The sequence below is a fragment of the Chrysochloris asiatica genome, unplaced genomic scaffold (assembly GCF_000296735.1).
Source record: "Chrysochloris asiatica unplaced genomic scaffold, ChrAsi1.0 scaffold00062, whole genome shotgun sequence".
In the NCBI taxonomy this organism is placed as follows: Eukaryota; Metazoa; Chordata; class Mammalia; order Afrosoricida; family Chrysochloridae; genus Chrysochloris; species Chrysochloris asiatica.
Genome location: NW_006408580.1, coordinates 7,595,267 through 7,602,625, shown reverse-complemented (window position 1 = coordinate 7,602,625; position 7,359 = coordinate 7,595,267).

The following is a 7,359-nucleotide window of genomic DNA, read 5'->3' as shown; positions in this document are numbered from 1 at the left end:
AAAAATGAAATGGAATAAATAAATATTGATATCCTAGGCCTTACTGAGCTGAAATAGACTGGTATTGACCATTATGAATCTGACAGTCACATGGTTTACTAAGCTGGGAATGACAAATTGAAGAGAAATGATGTTGCATTCATCATCAACAAGAACATATCAAGAACAGTCATGAGGTACAATACTGTCTGTGATAGGATAGTATCCATACACCTACATTAAGAGCAGTTAATGCCACAGTTTTCAAATTTATGCACCAACCAATAAGTCAAGTGATGATGAAATTGAAGAATTCTGCCAACTTTTTCAGGCTGAAATTGATCAAACATGCAATAAAGATATATTTATAATCACTGGCGATTGGAATGCAAGGGTTGGAAACAAAGCGGAAGGATCAGAAGTTGGAAAATTTGACGTTGGTGATAGAAACGATGCTGGAGATAGCAAGATAGAATCTTTCTAGACCAATGACTTGTTCAACGCCCATTTAAAACACCATGAAAAATGGCTATACACATGGACCTCATCAGATGGAATGCACAGAAATCAAATTGGCTACATCTGTGGAAAGAGATGGTGGAAAATCTCCATATCATCTGCTAAAACAGGCCAGGGGCAGATTGTGGTACAGACCAATTGTGGTACAGACCATCAATTGTTCATATGCAAATTCAGACTGAAACTGAAGAAAATGAAAACAAGTCCACAAGAGCCAAAAGATGACCTTGAATATATCCCGCCTGGATTTAGAGATCAACTCAAGAACCAATTTGATGCCTTAGACACTAAAGTTGGAAGACCAGAAGAATAGTGGAATGATATTAAGTACATCATACAGAGAAAGCAAAAGGTCACTGAGAAGACAAGAAAGAAGAAAAATACCAAAATGGATGTCAGAAGAGACTCTGAAACTTGCTTTCCAGCATAGAGGTGCTAAAGCAAATGGAAGAAGTGAGGAAATACAGGAGCTGAACAGAAAATTTCAAAGTTCAGCTTGAGAAGACATAGTCAAATATCATAACAAAATATGTAGAGTCCAGGAGTTAGAAACCCAAAGGGAAGAATACGCTCAGCATTTCCCAAGCTGTGGGAACTGAAGGAAAAATTAAAGCGTCGACTTGCGATATTGAAGGATTTTTTTGGGCAAAACACTGAATGATAAAGAAAGCTTCCCACTTGTTTAAAATTTCCTTTGAAAATTCTGATCTTGTCTTCTGTTGACCTGGGTGCAACAGGTTTGCCATCTGTTAACTAGTGCTGTTATAACAGAAATACCACTTGAATAAACATAAATGTGTTTTCTTAGTTTGTTTTTATTGTTGCTGTTAAGTGCCACTGAGTTGGTTCTGACTCATAGCGGTCCTGTATAGGGTTTCCAAAGAGCACCTGGTGGGTTTGAACAATCAACCTTGTGATTAACAGTTCAGTGTTTATCCCTACAGCACCACACTAGGACTCCTCTCAAGGAGTCTCTTGTATTATGTTGTTGTTGTTAAGTGCTGTCGAGTCAGTTCAGACTCATAGCAACCCTGTACAGTGTTTCCGAGGAGTGAGTGAGCTTGAACCACTGACTTTGCAGTTCAAACTGACCTTGCAGTCCAGTGCATTAACCCACAGTGCCATACCAGGAATCATAGGATGCTGGAAATCTGAATTCAAGTGGGATCAAGATCCTGAAGCATTTCTTTGAAGAATTGTAACATGAAGTGAAACATGGCTTGAACATCCAGAAGACAAAGTACAATCCAAACAATGGCTATCAAGAGGTGGAAGTGGTACAGCCAAAGCAAATATAGACCAATCAAGAGCAATAATCATGCAACAGGTTTTTTGGGGGATGTTCTAGGCATTTTGCTTGTTGAATTTCTAGAGGGCCAAAGAACAAAAACATCAGTTTATTATGAGAGTGTTTTGAGAAAGTTAACCAAATGTGTGTGTGTGTGTGTGTGTGTGTGTGTGTGTTGGTGGCTCAAGCTCACTGGTTGTTTCTCAGAAACCATATACAGGGTCGCTATGAGTCAGAACAAACTCTTCAGCAATATTGTTGTAGTTATTAAGTGCCGTCGAGTTGGAAATCCCGACTCATAGCAACCTTGTGTAGGTTTCTGAGGAAAGACTGGTGAGTTCAAACCACCGACATTGTGGATTAAACAGACTTTGTGGTCTAGTGCATATCCTACAGTGCCACACCAGTACTATATATATCTATATCTTTTAATTCAATTTTACACAAAATCTTTGAAGTCCCCTAATATGCTGTTATGAGCATGTGTGTATTTCAATTTATCATATTTATATAGGAGAGAAATTGCTGGGTATAGATTTTACAAGGGTATGTCAAAATGAATTGCTATTAAACATTCAGTTCATACATGCATTGGTCTATTCCAAGCAAAATGTGTTTTAAAAATTCCTCTGCAATCAGTGGATAGTTGCAGACAGGTTCTTTCAGTTACACACTTGTCTTAGTTTCATTGTCATTGTTGCAAAGTGCTGTGGAGTCGCTTCCAACTCACAGCAACCTTGCATAGGGTTTCCAATGAACTGCTGATGAGTTTGAACCATTGACCCTGTAGTTCAAGCCAACCTTATGGTCCAGTGCTTATCCTACAGTGAGTGCCTTCAAAAAAAACAAAAATAGGAGCTTCGGAGCCCGTTAAATTCAAGGCAGAGAGGTCAGCCCAGAAGATTAAGTTAACAGTTTTCTTTGGGATTCCACACGGTAATCTTGATAGATTTTCTTGAAAGACACAGGACTATCATGAGGGCTTATTAGGAAGAAGTTACAAGAAAATTGAAAGTGCATTGGTATGGCAAAGACCAGGAAAGTTGTCTTGAATATTTTTTTTTCCATTAGGAAAATTCACCTGCTCATTCTTCGCAAGGGCTGTCCTATGAGAATTATGCAGGGATGACTTTTCCATTTGACCCTATAGCCCTTATCTTGCCCCTTCAAACTTCTTTTTTTTCCCCAAAACTCAAAGAATATTTAAAGGAGACACGATTTAAATCTCTCAAGGATGCCAAAACTGCTGTTTAGACTTCATATAAATTAAAAAGTGAGAATAAATTAAACTTGACTTAAAAAATAAATAAAATAAATTTGACTTGGTATAAATTAAAAAGTGAGCCCAAACTGCTGTTTTGACTTGGTATAAATTAAAAAGTGAGAATTCTTCAGGGAAAGGTTAGAGCCTTTATAAGTGTATAGCAATACTTTTTGACTTAGGCACATGTGTGTGTGTGTGTGTGTGTGTGTGTGTGTGTGTGTGTGTGAGTGAGTAGGAGTATATAGGCAAACAAGTTGTCATAAAGTCGATTTGGACTCGTGGCAAACCCTGTGTGTCAGAGAATTGTGCTCTGTAGGGTTTTCTTCCAAAGATTTTCTCCCAAGGTGCTTCTGAGTGGATTCTATTTTCCACTGTTTTCGTTAGCAGGGAAGCCTGTAAACTGTTTGCACTACTCAGCGTCTCTCTCTTTCTCTTTATATATGAGGTTGTTGTTAATTGCTGTCAAGTCAGTTCCAACTCATAGTGACCCTGTGTAATTTTTCCAGGAGCACCTAGTATACATATGAGGACGTTTCAAAAAATTCATGGAAAAATAGAATAGAAAGGTAATGGAGTTTTCCCATGAATTTTAAAAGCTCCCTTTTGCGTATGTCTGTGTGTATTCATGTATGTGTCTGAGTAGAGGAGCCCTGGTGATAAAATGGTTAAGTGTTGGGCTATAAATGGAAAAGCTGGCAGTCTGAACATGCCAGCCACTCTCTATAGAAAAAAATACCTGGTAATTTGCTCCCTTAAATATTTCAGTCTAAAAAACCTTATGGGACAGTTATACTTTGTTCTATAGGCTGGCTGTCAAAGTGACTTGATGGCACATAATAGCAACAAGATAGTTGTATTTCTAATTTTTGGAAGAATCACCATAATGTTTTCTACAATGGCTGTACCATTTTACATTCCCACCAACAGTGGCTAAAGGTTCTGATCTCTCTATATCCTTGTCAACATTTGTTGCTTTCTGGGTTTATTTTATTTTATTTTTATTGTTGTCATAATAGCAAGGGTAAGGTGCTATCTCATTGTAATTTTGATTTGTATCTGTCTAATGGCCAATGGCCATGAGTCATCTGTCAGTTTGTTTTACTATGGAGATGTGTGTGTTGCTATGATGCCGGAAAGGAGCTCTGGTAGCGGAGTGGTTACGAATCGGGCTGCTAATCTCATGGTCAGAAGTTCGAAACTACCAGATGTTCCGTGGGAGAAAGATGAGGTGTTCTGCTTCTGTAAATATTTACAGCCTCGGAAACCCTATACAGGGTCGCTATGAGTCAGAACCAACTCCACGGCACATAACAACAACAACAACATGATGCTGGAAACTATGTCATTGGTATTTTAAATCCTAGCAGAGTCACCCATAATGGGCAGGTTTCAGCAGAGCTTAAAGACAAACACAAACTAGAAATAAGGAGAGGTGGACAACTTCTAAATGTTTATCCACTGAAAATCTTATGAATAGCAACAGAACATTTGTCAGTTATAGTGCTAGAAGATGAGCCCCTCAGGTTCAAATGAATGCATAAGAGATGCTTCTTCAAGTAGAGTTGATCTTAATGGCCTGGATGCAGCAGAGTTTTCAGGACCTTTATTGGCTGATGAAGCACAACTCTAAATGAGAAGAAACTGCTGCAAACATTCATTAGTAATCAGAATGTGGAATGTACAAGGTATGAATCTAGGGAAATTGAAAGTTGTCAAAAATGACATGGAACATATAAAGATCGATATCCTAGGCATTACTGGGCTGAAATGAACTAGTATTTACCATTTTCAATTGTACAACCATATGGCTTGCTATACTGGAAACAACAAATTGAAGAGGAATGGTGTCACCTTCATTATCCAAAAGAGCATTTCAAGATCTATCTTAAAATGCAATGCTGTCTGTAAGAGGATATTATTTATAAACCTAGAAGGAAGATCAGTCAATATAACTATTATTCAAATTTATACACGAACCAATAGAATCAATGATATAGATATTGAAGAATTCTACCATCTTATTCAGTCTGAAATTGATAAAACATGAAATCAAGATACATTGGTAATTACTAGTGATTGGAATGTGAAAGTTGGAAACAAAGAGGAAGGATGAGTAATTGGAAAATATGACCTTGGTGATAGAAAGGATGCTGGAGATCAAATGATAGAATTTTGCAAGACCAAGGACTTCTTCATTGCAAATATGTTTTTTTATTCTTCAACAACGTATCAATTTTGCCAGATGGAATATACAAAAATCAAATTGATGATATCTGTGGAAAGCTACTATAACAAAGCCAAGAGAAGTCCTGTGGCCGACTAGGAGACCATCAATTGCTCATATGCAAGTTCAGCATAAAGCTAAAGAAAAAATTTTAAAGTCCATGAGAGATAAAATATGATCTTGAATATATTTCACCTGAATTTAGAGAACATCTCAAAAATAGATTTGCTGAATTAGGCATTAATGACTGAAAACCAGTATTGTTGTCAAGAACATCATACACGAAGAAAACAAAAGTTCATTAACAAGTCAGGAAAGACAGAAAAGCCCAAAATGGATGACATGTTCTTGGAAATAAAGAAACTAAAACAACAGAAAATAATCATAAAGTAAAAGAACTAAGCAGAAACTTTCAAAGGGCAACTTGACAAGACAGTATTCTTGTGCCTTGTGAAATGAAATGTGCAAAGACCTTGAGTAAGAAAACCAAAAAGGAAGAACAATCTCAGCATTTCTACAGCGGCAAGAAATAAACAAAAAAATTCAAGCATCAACTTTAAATATTGAAGGATTCTATGGGCAAAATGGAGTCCTGGTGTGGTGCTATGGGCTAATGCATTGGATTGCAAGGTCGGTTTGAACAAGAAGGTCAGCAGTTCAAGCTCACCAGCTGCTCCTTGGAAACCCTTTACAGGGCTTCTATGAGTCAGAACCAACTCAACAGCACTTAACGATAACAACAACAATTGGCACAATATTGACTGAGAAGAGACATCAAAAGAAGACTGAAATCACTGTACCAAAAATTGGTCAGTGTTCACAATTTCAGAAAAGAGCATATGATCAAGAACCAATGATATTGAAGGAAAAAGTCCAAGCTGCCCTGAAGGAATTGGTGAAAACAAATTCCAGGAATTGGCAGAACACAAATTGAAATGTTTCAACAAACTGATGCAGTGCTGGAAGAGCTCACTCATCTATGTTGAGAAATTTGGAGGACAGTTAGCTAGCCAACCCACTGGAAGAAATCTATATTTGTCCCCCTTTCAAAGAAAGGTGACCTGACAAAATGCAGAAATCATGGAACAATATCAATATCACATGCAAGTAAAATTTTCCTGAAGTCAAAACACTGTTGCAGCAGCACATCAACTAAAAGCTGCAAAAATTCAAGCCAGATTCAGAATAGGTCATGGAATAAAGGATATCATTGTTGATGTCAGATACATCTTGACTGAAAGCAGAAAACACCAGAAAGAAATTTACTTTCTAGACTGTGCAACGTGTGGTGTGATAAGTCATTTAATATGTCTCTTATAGCCTTAATCTTTGTAACTCCTACCAACAAACTCTTTTCCTGAGGGATCTGGGTGAGAGAAAGTGAGAAAAGATACTAATAGGATAACAAGATTTAGCTGTGGATGTTAACAAAGATAATTGTGATTGTAAAATGAGCCATCTTGGTTGTTTGCTGTGTGCTCCTTTGCCTGAAGAATGAAGCTTGCCTCCATCTGACTTCCCATTCTTGGGACTTTATCCAGCAGCATGACCTGATTTTTCAGCTTCCACAGACTTGTGAATTAACAGCCCAATTCTGCAAGAGTGAGGATGTTCCTCCAGACTGATGTTGGAATTGAAGATTTGGAACTTGCCAGCCTCCACAACCATGTGAGTCATTTCCTTGACAGCCATTAGTTCCGTGAGACATTGCAGTGAATTTCGGAGCTTCCTAGCTTGAAGAGAATACTGAAGAAAATGAAAACAAGTCCATGATACCCAAATTTTGCCTTGAATATATCCCACCTGACTTTAGAGAGCATCTGAAGAACAGATTTGATACATTAAACACTAAAGACCAAAGACCAGAAGAGTTGTGGGATGGCATCAAGAACATCATACATGAAAAGAAAGCAAAAAGTCATTAAGAAGACAAGAAAGATGGAAAGGTTCAAAATGGATGTCAGAAGAGACACTGAAACTTGCTCTCCAGCATAGAGATACTAAAGCAAATGGAAGAAATGAGGAGATCCAAGAGCTGAACAGAAAATTTCAAAGATCAGCTCGAGAAGATAAAGCCAAATATTA